At 38.0% G+C, this 12468-nt stretch overlaps 1 non-coding gene across 1 annotated transcript; it reads right to left on the bottom strand.

The window, feature by feature from the left end:
• Positions 1-11623: 11623 nt before the first annotated feature.
• Positions 11624-11810, bottom strand: LOC120524722. The gene has a single exon (XR_005632840.1). It is a non-coding gene; the product is annotated as a U2 spliceosomal RNA (small nuclear RNA).
• Between the last annotated feature and the right edge of the window lie 658 nt (positions 11811-12468).

Here is a 12468-nt window from a genome sequence, read left to right as displayed (position 1 = left end):
AACAGAGGTACTGCATAAAATAAAAAAAAAATCCAAATTGATTGATTGAAAAAGACACAGCCAAACAGACTCTGAGAAAGGCAATGGATTCAGACCATGTGCTGTTTATTAAAATATTAAATAGTTGACTCGTGCAGACCATCGTCTGCATCCCGTCTTTGTCCCACAATGTAAAATTACTCTAGACATTTTCAAAAGCACAGTGGAAATGCAAATTAGATCATAATATTTTTACAAGAATGGATTTCCTGGTCTTTGAGATTTTATAGGTTTTGTATTGCAGCCCAACAACATTAGCCAGAACAGAGACATGCAGTTGTGTCTAATATGCTGGGTTTCACTGCATGCTGTGATGGCATGGAGACATGACAACGGCTCTAATGTAAAGGTGCCACAACATCCCCCATAGACTTTTCAACATTTTTGTTTTTTGCTCTCCAGATGTGAAAAGTTTAATGGGGGAAGAACAAAGAAAAAGCAGCAGAAATTGTAAAGCAATCTATGAGTTGTAAGCTCAGCTATCTTGTAAAAATGAATGAAAAATGGCACCTAAATATCCTCCATAGCAGCCTCCTCATGTCTAATGGAGGTGAGACTTGTAGACCAGTTGCTCAACATACAGAAAGTGAACTTAGAAGTAAAATCTTTATATTGTAAACACAAAACAATATAGACATGACCAGGATTTGGGTTCCCGTCTGGGAAAAATCCCATTTAAATATAAAGTCAAAAAAACCCCCAAAAAGGTAAAGCCAGGATTTCATAAAACGGGGGGCCTAATGTTATTTTTGTTACTGGTAAATATATACATTCTTTAAAAAAATTACAGGTCCACTCATACTAACATAAATTGTACTTTTTTTTTGCACATCCAGCTTTAAGTGGTTTTTCTTAACACTAATTTAAATCCACTTACAAACTTTCAAATGATCAAGATAAACTGATGACATACCTTTGAATAATATGTAAGATATACCAGGCCATTGCAAGGCACAAACAGCTAAGTAATATCCATTATAATTTTGAACTGAATAGCATTATATAAAAGCAAACAGTCTGATTATCTTTTTGTCATTCCCTGTAATTTGTGTATACATACCTGATTTGTGTGTTTCCAGTCTCCGAATACTTGAGTGAATCTACCCTCAACTAGATTTTTACAAAAATAGCAAAATCACATATTTCGACATCCCGTATTGAACCCATGTAGTATCACCTGTTCTATCCATGAGCTGCAAAGTTGAATGTCTTACCGACTTTAACAGAAGCTGGAAACATTAAATCAGATTGAGTCCGTGGCTCAAGGATATCAGACATATACATGACTTGGCCAATCCTTTGGCATTTGTCGGCTGGGCGGTTGTAGATTTTCCAGTACGTAGTTACATTGGTAGCACACCCTTCGATAAAGTCAACACAGCTAGAAGTTAGGTTTCCACTCGCCATTGGGGCATCACTGAAATTTTCAATGTCGACATCAGACTCTGGCATGTTTTGTACTTCTGTATGCTTCCTTTTGCTAATAAAACCTAAAGCAGGTATTTGTCAAGACATTGTTCACATTTCCCTCCAACAAGACGTACCACAAAATTAATTAGTAATTAGTGACTCGTGAACAATTCGTTCATTTTGAACAACTCTTTTCAGTGAGTCTAATGAATCGATTCAATGGAACTGAATGAGAGTCCTGATTAACTTCAGTACCTTACTAGCTGATGCCTCGTGTTTTGTGTAGCTGTGATTGGCAACATTTTAAGTCAATCCTGTTATGCAGACTGTGACATGTACTGTGTAATTAGTATCTAAATATGCTCTTTCCAGATACTTTTTAAGAGTTTTTCTAGTGATTTTGCTCTGTAAGCATCTGATATTTTGATCATAGGAGGTGTGTATTAAAATTCAGATATGTAGCATAGGCTAATTTTCATTTTAGGAAAAAAACAAAAAAAAACAAAAAAAAAAAACAAAGCTATAGCGTGGGTAACTGATGAAAGTGGATGGCCCTAGGCCCACCCTAGGCCCCACACGTTCCAAATGCTGGTCCTGGCTCTGCTGTATAGTGAATGTTCTTTTCTTTTTGGCAGCTGGTTCAAAATTAGCTCTTCTCTTCTGGTGATTGTTTTTCTTTGGGACTGGAAGGAGCAAGCCTTTGAATGACTAACAGAAGTTATGTCGTCATCAGGTGAATTGGAAAGGGTTTTGGATTCACAGGATTCATCCTGGGTCAGGTTTAATGGTCTTCATGCCCTCGCCTTCTGACTCAGTTTTATACTCATTTACCTGCAGAACGTGTCTGTGACAGGGGATCATGTCATGATTAGGCTGGAAATGGATGCTTTGCCTTTAAGAGAAGCCATATTATGTAATGTTGTCATGGTCATGACCTTCATTTCTAGGAGCGGAGCCACCAGGGTTGTGACTTTGACCTAATCAGCAACCAGCATAAAAAGTCAGCCTTGGCCATGAACCTTATCCGATCTGTGGATAAATCCTTGCTTCCCTTTGACTTATTGTATATTTAATCTTCTAGTTTTTCCTGGGTTTCAACTCATTGCCTTTTTTTACTTTGATTTTTTTTTGCTTCTTTTCTGGGTTTCAGGTGCTATGGTTTCAATTTATTTTCTTTTGTTTTGCTTTTTGCCTGCTTTTCCTGGGTTACTCAGATATTTGTTATTCTGTTTTCCAGTCTTGTCAGGACACTAAACAAGACACTGTAAGGCACTCAAATGACTCATGTATTTGACAATCTCTGTTCTTTATGCATAGCTTTGTGTTTCAAGTAACAGGTACTTCTCACAATACATCAGGTTTTTGACTTATAATTCTCGGACTTGCACCTTGGGGTGTAGAAGAGGTGGCTCATGGTCAGAGGCAGTGTGATGTACTGACATAGGAACTATAAGATAAGAAAAGATAAGATGGCACAGAACAAGATCAGATAAGACAATATAAGATGAGATGCCTTTATTATCACTGTGCAATACAATGAAGTATTGTTTGGAGCAAGTCAATAGATGCCTAGATAAAGGTAAATAAGAGGTGACATTAAATTGCAAGAAGCACACATTTTCAAGTAAACATTAAACTATGAGAAGCACAGTTACTATTATCAATTTCAAATATCAAGAGTAAAATAAAGATAAATATGTAAGCATAAGTAAATTAATAAATGAATTCTCAGCTAAAATTACAGTCAATGTAATAGTCATGAGTTCACATGGGTCATGTATAAATGTGTGACCATATGTGGTTGAAGCAGAAGTTCAGTTCGGTCAGTGATGATTCTGTTATAGGAAGGGGCAGTGATCACTGTGCATTTAATAGACTGATTGTTTTGGGGGTAAAAACTGTTCTTCAGCCTGGTAGTGCAGGCATGTAGGGCTCTACAATTCCATGTGATGATGGTGTGATGGTCTGCACATTTTCATTTCAACCAAAGAAATATGAATTCTGCCCCTTTTATTAAAAATTGTCAAAGTCAAAGCGAACTTTATTGTCATCTTAACCATATACAAGTATACAGATAGATGAAACTGTGAAGCTCAGGGTCCACATTGTAACAACATGAAGTGCAAATAATAAATTAAAAATAGAATTAAAATTTAAATTTAAAAAACAAACAAGACAAGACATTGTGCAAAGACAAGACAAAGAAGTAGCAACAATATTGACATGTAGTAAGCAATATGAACATTGATGCAATGTATGTGATTTGCAATCTAGATTCATAATCAATACAGGGTGGCCCAGATCTAATTTTGCAGATCCAGATCATCTGGATGACTTTCATTTATGCAGGGACGATTCCAGTTCGGCACGAAGACGATTCTTCATGTTGTTAGTTCGCATACTTCTCGATGGTCTGGGATTTTTCTAGTGATTTTCTATGTAATAAACTTAATAAGTTATAGCGTAATGAAAATTGCATAATTAGATCTGGACCACCCTATAGATACATAATATAATAAATAAATAAATAATTGATATAGATAATACAGAAATTATCAGTGTATGATAATAGTTGTTTAAGACATGTGTAAACAATTATTTAATCATTCATTCCTCTCATGATTTTTATTATGACCCCAAACCACCCCAGGTAGGGCCATAATGTCTCATGATTTGTTTAATGCAATTTGGTGTCCTTTACAACAGAAGGAAAACAATTGAATATTTTCATTCCTAATAATAATTATGTACTGAATGCAACAAGTTTAAGAGTATTCAAGTTTGCTAAGATATAATTTTCAATTTCTTTTCAAATTTCCTCTTTCTCACTCAAGCAATGCCAGACAACTCAGCCAGTTAATAAACCACAATTAGGACAAAATGGTAGTAGATGGTATATCTGGTGGCAAAGAACTTCTATGTTCAGATTTCTGTTGATTTTGTCTTCCTGTGTCTTAAATGGAATATCTTCTCAGTAGTTTGAGTTTCCTCACACAACTTAAAAATGTGACCTTTTGGGTTAATAGGTAACTCTAAACTCAAAAAGAGTGAAGAGGAGTGTAAATGCATGATGGATCTGTGTGCCATCCAGTGTTGGCTTCTGCTTTGCACTTGATGCTGCCTGTCCTAAATAGCATTTGTTACACATATATTATACATATATCTTTGTTAGTTTTAGGATTTTTCCATGTGTACCTTTTATTTTCAAAGTCTTTTTCAGAACTGGCTTGGTAATTTAAAAGTTGATGTAGATTGCTGATGTATTTTATTTGTGCAATACATTCTGAGTACAGTCGCATAATCATATGCTTTATTTTTGCCATCTCAGGTTATAAAATGAGGATAATTGGGTATGACTTTATCTCTTGGTGGACACTATGTCTGTGCAATTTTTAGAAGTAATTGATTCATATTCAACTACCTCAGTGGTACGATTGATGTTTTGGTTACAATTTGTTTCTGCCTTTGACCTTTGCTTTCATGTCCCTTGGTGTTGGTCTCTCATTTCTGATTGTCTTCCAGGTTTTGACCCTTCGCTACTTATTTTGACCACGTTTCCTGGTCAATTTGCTTACAATAACTTTTGTGCAATTACACTGTCTAGTTCAGCAGTGGTCCCTGTGACTTTGTAGTGGATAAAGTTACTAGGATAATGAATGGATGAATTCCAGTTACCTTCTGGATAGATTAGTGAGCTCAGTTATGCAATTGGAAGCTAAAAGAACATCATGACCTAATTACACTACAGCTAGAATAATTTAATTTTCCTATGACAAGAAGTATCATAGTAACTCCTCATTCAGTCCCACACCAAACCAAAAGGATAAGAAAAAACTGAAAATCTGACACAGAAGGAGATCATAACCAGAACACAAATTCTTTTGCTAGGGTCTGTTTAGCTGAAAGTGAACTACCACTAAGTAGGTCAAAGGTTTTTATACCCAGTGAGGGATAAAGTGGTGTGCAATCACTGCCATATTTATATTGCCACTTCTTGTGAAACCAGCAGCATGACAATCATGGTTGTCAATAAAATAAATAAAGAAAAATATGGCAAAAGCTGAAATCACCTTTGTAATTTTACTTTTAAGCATGAAATGACCCATAATCCTTATATATAATTTGATACCATCCGTATGTATGGTGTTCGCATCAATACCCCATATGTATGGTGTTCCCATCAATACCGCGACTCAATACAAGTTAGAACCATGCAATAGGACTCTGCCTCTGTAGTTAGAACATAACGTGGCAAACGCGGATGCAGTATTGCATGATTGGCTAAGAATGTTCAAATGCTTCAGTGATGCCACTGGACAGCCGAATATAGTAAGTCGGTGTTGGTTCGAGCAGATAACAGTAAGTTCAGTTGGTTTTTGGAACGTTGGTTTGGTGGGGCGTACTTTCCAGGACTAACATCTTTGACTGACTTAAACCCTTCCACAGCTCCAGAACCGTAAGTAATTTAGAACGTATAGCCATTTGCTTGGTTCATCAAAATCTATCTTTGGGCAGTTCAGTTTCAGCATCTGTCCTTCTGTCATCTATTGGCAAACTGAGTAATGATGGCTGGGTATTAACAATGGTCATTGTTTAAATTTTAGCTGATCTCAGATCTAAAATGACCATGCCAACATAATTATTGCTTCGACTCTGATTAGAGTCGTAAAGTACAGTTTGTTTTGAAAATTAGTTTGCCGGAAAAAACCAAATGAGGTGCGCCGAAGAGCTGAGTTCACATCTTGCAGCTCCGTTTAAACATGAGGCTCTTCATTATGTCAGCCGAAAAGGTCTATTTTAAGAACAAATCAATGCCATGATAACAAAATCATTTCAAGGACTTAAAAAAACAAATAATTCTTTGCAGAGAAAGTATGGATTTCACAAACGTAAAATTTATAGCCCGATTCGATCGGGCTTCCAGTCGGTTGTAATAGAATAATCTCATGCAAAAACACAAAAAGAGACAAAATTACATGTTGTGGACGCTAGGGATCGCTGTTGCCCTGTTGAGCCCACCAGACAGACGTCCAGGACACACGTTTAAAACACCAAGAATAATTTCTTTAATTTTCTCTTGCGATAATGTGCACAAACCACCGCACACTCCGCAATTCTCCAATAAATCAATAATCACAATAATAATAAACAATAACCAATCCTCTACTCCCAGCAGCTTCGTTCCTCTACCACCCAACTCCAGCTCCTCCTGTCCTTTTATAGTCCATAAACCAGAAGTACTCCATCTCCGGGTCAAACTCAACATCGTCCTTTATCATGTGTCCCGGAAGTACTGCAGTTCCGTTCTCACGACTCCCAAGTGCTTCCAGGTTGGCGTAACAATAATAGCCCCCAGGTTCTTGGTGAGCTCCCCCTGGCAGCACCCAACAGGGTTGTGTCCCATGCTGCCCTGCGGGAATCTGGGGAACCATTTCCGTCCAGGGGAGCTGCCATCTAGCATCCCGGGGGATGTAGTGCCCTGAAAAGGCTATTTTTCCACTTTCTTTTAGTTGAGGGACATCCCAGCCAGACTGAAACACCGGCCGTCCATCACAATGTATACAAATGGCTAATTACCATATAGGTTCTGAGTTTGAGAACCCTCTTTAAAAGGTTCCAAGGAAATAAATACAACTTTTGTGCTTTAGCTACAATGTCCCATAGCTGGGGAATAATTGTTACAGGAAAACCACCATCAGTCCAATCTGAAGACTCACTACTTTAGTCTAGAATTCCCGGATTTAAGCTACCCATTAGCTGTTATATCTCTTCATTCATCATTTGCTCAACCAAAAAAGCTTGTCAGCCATTATAGATTGTTACAATTCCTTGTCTATTCTATTTCACTTCTCAGTTGCCTGCTGTGGCACTTCAATTCAATCTTCTTCTGATTATACTGTCCAGAATGTACTTAACATATCTTAGAATGTCCAGGAGGATGTTCAGTTGTGATATTACTTCTTCTAACTGATCATTGACCTCCAGAATGTTATTTTAACTTGAAATGCTGTTGATTGGAGTTTCTCTCTTTTCTTGTCAAAATACCAAATCTCAATTAATGGAACTTAATATTGTATTAATTTATGTTAAGCATTGATATTTATTCTGTTTTACTAAGTGTTTCACTCAATATGTATGTTTCATGATATAATACAGTAAGTGTATTATAATCTTAAATGAGTCTGTACACATTGAACAGCACATATTAAGTTGATTTGAATAATTACAACTTCTTTAGTTAGTCCCATCATTACGTCTGCACAGGAAAACAAGAGGAACAGTCTCAATAAAACTAACAGTGCTTGCCTGGAGATAGCAGGAGAAGGAGATCTTAGTGAAGCCATATGCAGAACTAAAACAGGAATTCACTTTTAATTCAATGCTGAGAACAAAAAGTTGCAATGAAATTTCTTATATATGGAATTGACCAGCTAATAAAACTTTCTGAACTGAATGTATGTGTTACTCTACAGTGACTCAGTCCATCCCACCTGAAGCAGCAATGGGCATAAAATGGCTGTTTGGATGTGGGCCATGTCAGCGCCTCAGTGTGCATAAACAGGATCTCATGCGCTTGGGTGAGTCGCTCTGCAGCTTGCTTATGTGTCATTCGATGGCCTTTTGTTCACCCAGGCTATGCCATTCAGACCATGATCGTCTGATTCATCAAAGTCACAGCCCCAATACCTTTTATTTTCCTCTTTCTAAGCTATCAGTGTTGACATTAATTGTAATGAAGAAAGGATGGGCTGCTTCTGCCATTATTCCACCTCAGTGGCCACCCCTCACACACATAAAGCTTCCTTTTAATCAGACACATCTGCTACATGTGACCTTCCCAGACTGAGCTGCTCACAAATCACTGATGCCCTTTGTCGCATATGGAGGGGCTTAATGATGGCTCAGGAGTCCAGGGGAAAAAGATAAAAAATGTTTAAAAAGAAAGACATCAGTAAAGGCCAGCTCCTCCCCTGCTGGCAATAAATCTGCAAAGTGTACTGGTGCATATGACAGGCAGGCCAGACAGGTGAGCCCCAAAAGGAATGAGGGCTTCATATCATCAGGTTGAAGTTCAAAGAGGTTAGGAGTGAGGGTAACTTGAAAATTCAAAATACTGCAAAGTGCATTTTTGTCAGTCAGAAGTGGTGGTTTCTGTATTGTGTCTCCTGCATTGGGCATCATGTTTAATTAATTATCTGACTCAGCATAAACCAGTGCCAATGCAAATACTAATGGCTTGTAAAAGGGTAATGCCATTCTGTGTATTGGCTGTTCAGCAAGCTCCAACTGTTATAAAATGAATCCAAAATGTGTAAAAGAAATAAAAATGAGCTGCCCTTGCAAAAATGAACATACACAAAGCACATACTTCTGTTTCATACAGACTCATTTTACTCTTTTGCCAGACCAGTTTTATTTCTGGCTTCAATAGCATCAGATATCACAGCAAAAGATAAAAAAGTAGCCCTATCCCCTCTAAAACAGTGTCAGACCTAAATATGCTATACATCTAACAAGTTTCTCTTGTGGATACTTAATAGTGTCAGCCTGGGCACATCTTTTGTATTGAACCTGCTGAAGTCATCTCCAAGAATGAAGCTGGGACTCTCCAAACATTATTTTTGTTTCTAGTGGTAACTCTGTATAACTGAAAAGAATCTGGCAATATCATGTTATGACCATTTTTCAAAATCTCCTTTTATTGGCTTCCAGAGCTACATACCTGAATGCTAATGTGCCATAGTGACTACCTACATGGTGACAGTTTTCTCAGCTCTAGTCTCTTTAAGTCACATGACAGGTGAGATGTAAAATAAAAACAGCAGGCTTCACCCAGTCGTCATCTCCATATTCTCATATCTAAGCAATAATCAGACAGGCAGACGTATATATGAATGAATAGACTAATAAGAGCATTCTTGGTGCTGAGTCAATTTTTCAGACCATTTTTGTATGCAGCACCCCAATGTTTACCAAGTGTGCTTCACGCATTATGAGCACATGATTTTTCCTGATAGAAATTTTGTATCTTTTGTTGTAAGTAACCACCAAGATAGTCTGTTCAACGGCAATGTGAAATCAGTACTGTTGTATGGGGCCGAAACCTGGAGGACAACCAAAACCACCACCCGAAGAATCCAGACATTCATCAACACCTGTCTCAGAAAGATCCTCTACATTCGCTGGCCAGACACCATTAGTAACAACAACCTATAGGGAAGGACCTGCCAACCTTCAGTAGAAGTAAAAATCTGGAAAAGATGGGGGTGGATAGGGCATACCCTACGTAAACCGCAAACTAGCATCACCAGACAGGCTCTTAGATGGAACCCTCAAGCAAAGCGTAAGAGAGGCCTTCTAAGAAACACCTGGCGACGCAACCTCGACGCAGACATCACAAGGATGGGTTACACCTGGAGTCAACTAGAAAGAATGGCCCAGGACAGAAATCTCTGGAGATCTACCTTTGGCGGCCCATACCCCGGAAGGGGTGGAGGGCATAAGTAAGTAAGTAAGTTTGTTGTAAGTGCCTGTGAGCAAAGGGCTCGGAGATGGGCAGGAGAGAGGTTACCATTACCATGTCAGCAAGACTGATTATATCAGGACTCGATTTTCAGGTTCCAACAGTAGGGAGCGCTCTAGCATACTGGTAGCATCTTGGTGGGTTTGTTAACACTCCTTATGGAAGAACTGCATTTCATGAGCGTCTCATGGCCCATCAGTGTATTAGCCATTTAGACTTTATAGCTCTTTTTACCACAAGCATCACCACTAGGCATTTTAAAAAGCACACTCGGAAAGAATAAAATATAAAAACATAACAATGTCCAGGCTGACAGAGTTTTTCCTTGGTTGAATTAGAAGGCAGTGAACCACAAAGAAATGAAAAGACTTGTTCTGCTGACATTGTAACAGTTTGGAGAACTGGAGAACCCTAGCATACGCACCAACACTCTGGGGACGGGTGACTCAAAGCACTAGGAAAGTCAATAACATGAACATACTGAAACTATTAAAAGCAAAGACAAACAAATGACAGACAGCGACTTCATTGTTTCTTTCTACATACAATGACGCTGGCCTGCCCTGCGCCTGTGCCAAGCCTTGATTTTAGAAGCAAGCATTTAAAACCGTTTTGTTTTACTGCAGTTCTTTACCCGAGAAACTCTCCCTGGAGGAAAAAAAAACACAGGCAATATGAAATGCAAACAGGCAGACACAAGTGCAAGTGATTAGCAGAAAGGCAAGAATTATTCACTCATCTCATTCGTCCCTTAGGAGAGTTGGACATGGGGTCACGTGAAAGGCCACTCTCCTTACACAGGATGAGGACAGGTCTCAGTCAGAAGTTAATGCTTATCAACCACCACCTCTTCAATTATTAGGATGCAGTTCTCCACACCCCATTTTTTTTAAACGTTTCCTGTGGTGGTACACAACAAGCTACACAGCTGCCTGTAACCGTGGCAACCTTCAGCCATGTTGACAAATTGTCAGCCAAGTTTACTTTTATGTGGTTTCATGTAACAATTCAAAAAGCTGGTAGGCAGTTTGGTAACTCTAAAAACATCTTTCCACTTCCATGCCAAGCCAAATTCATACCAACAGGATGGGTGTTGCGGGCTTTAACTTAGCTTGACACAGTTGTTCAGTATTTTCATTTTCCCTTTCTGCTGCCAATACCTGTGCGTTGCATGGTCTCGTGCAGAGAATGCATACTGTCGATAAAATGAAACTGGTTCAAAGGTGAAATCCTACAGTATAGAGCAAATATAAAAAGTTTGCTTTCACTTTTAGAAGTGGAAAGACAAAACAATTGTGTTTTGCAGCTCAGTGTTTATTCAGCATAGATGTTCACTGGTGGGCTTGTGGTCTGTGGAGACATCATATTTCAAGGTTAGGTGAGTGCAATCAACTTACATAGTGATATGTGAGGAAACAAAATATCGTAACAGCATCACACTATGTGTGCCTTAGATTTGTCAACATGGGAGACTGGCATTACATTTCCCACCAGTATTGCAGAAAGATACAAAACATACCTGTATATAAATATGGATTTTAATAACAACAGCAGACAAATTAATACAACAGCACATGTGATAGATAGATAGATAGATAGATAGATAGATAGATAGATAGATAGATAGATAGATAGATAGATAGATAGATAGATAGATAGATAGATAGATAGATAGATAGATATGTCGATGCGTGGAGTGGACGGAGCAAGCCCCTATTCCATCTCCCTGTTCCAAAAATTAATGTAATATATGGTCCCCAGATAGGGGACGTATCAGATATTAAACTGATAAGAACAGATACTACACTTGATCTTAGCCAAAAGGCCGAGAAGGTTCTAAGAACCCTAAGGTTCTGTCATTAGCTGTTTACAAATGCCTTATGGGTAAATCTAGAGGGATTTGCTTTCCTCCACTGTCCCTACATGAGTGTCTACCTATCTTTATGGAATTCCTAAAGAGCAATAAAAAATCCCAATTACACAGAAGAAAACAGAAGCTGTATAAAACATGTGCATGAAACAGAAAATGTACAAAGTGCAAAGGTGTGTTTTGCAAGGAAAAAACTTCACAATTGTCAAGAGTTGGTCATTAATTTATTTATGTGTTTCTTTTGTTTCCATATTTCTATTCACTTTATTTTTATGTGTTTATATTTGTATTATTATTTCTCATTTTTGCCTTTATTTTGTGCAGTATTTTCTTCATGGATGTTGCTGTTTTTCATTTCTCAGTGTTATGGATGCCACTGTCTGCCCAGTTAAGCTTCAGAAATTTACTTAAAATATCCCAAAAATCTATTCAAAGTTCCACAGGAAAAGGGTGGCTAAGTGGGAAGTACAATAACCCCACTTGAAGCCATTCAAAGCATTTAAGAATATTGTTGATGTAATAACTTAGGAGAAAGGAAATGTACGTTTATGGGTGCATCACACCCTTTTATTTTACAAGTGTGTTTCCAGTTAACTGCATGAAAGTATTTTGCAGACTTTCCTTT

Source organism: Polypterus senegalus, chromosome 2 (assembly GCF_016835505.1).
Source record: "Polypterus senegalus isolate Bchr_013 chromosome 2, ASM1683550v1, whole genome shotgun sequence".
Lineage (NCBI taxonomy): Eukaryota > Metazoa > Chordata > Cladistia > Polypteriformes > Polypteridae > Polypterus > Polypterus senegalus.
Note: the sequence above shows the minus strand (reverse complement) of the source record. Positions and strands in the feature narration are given on the sequence as shown.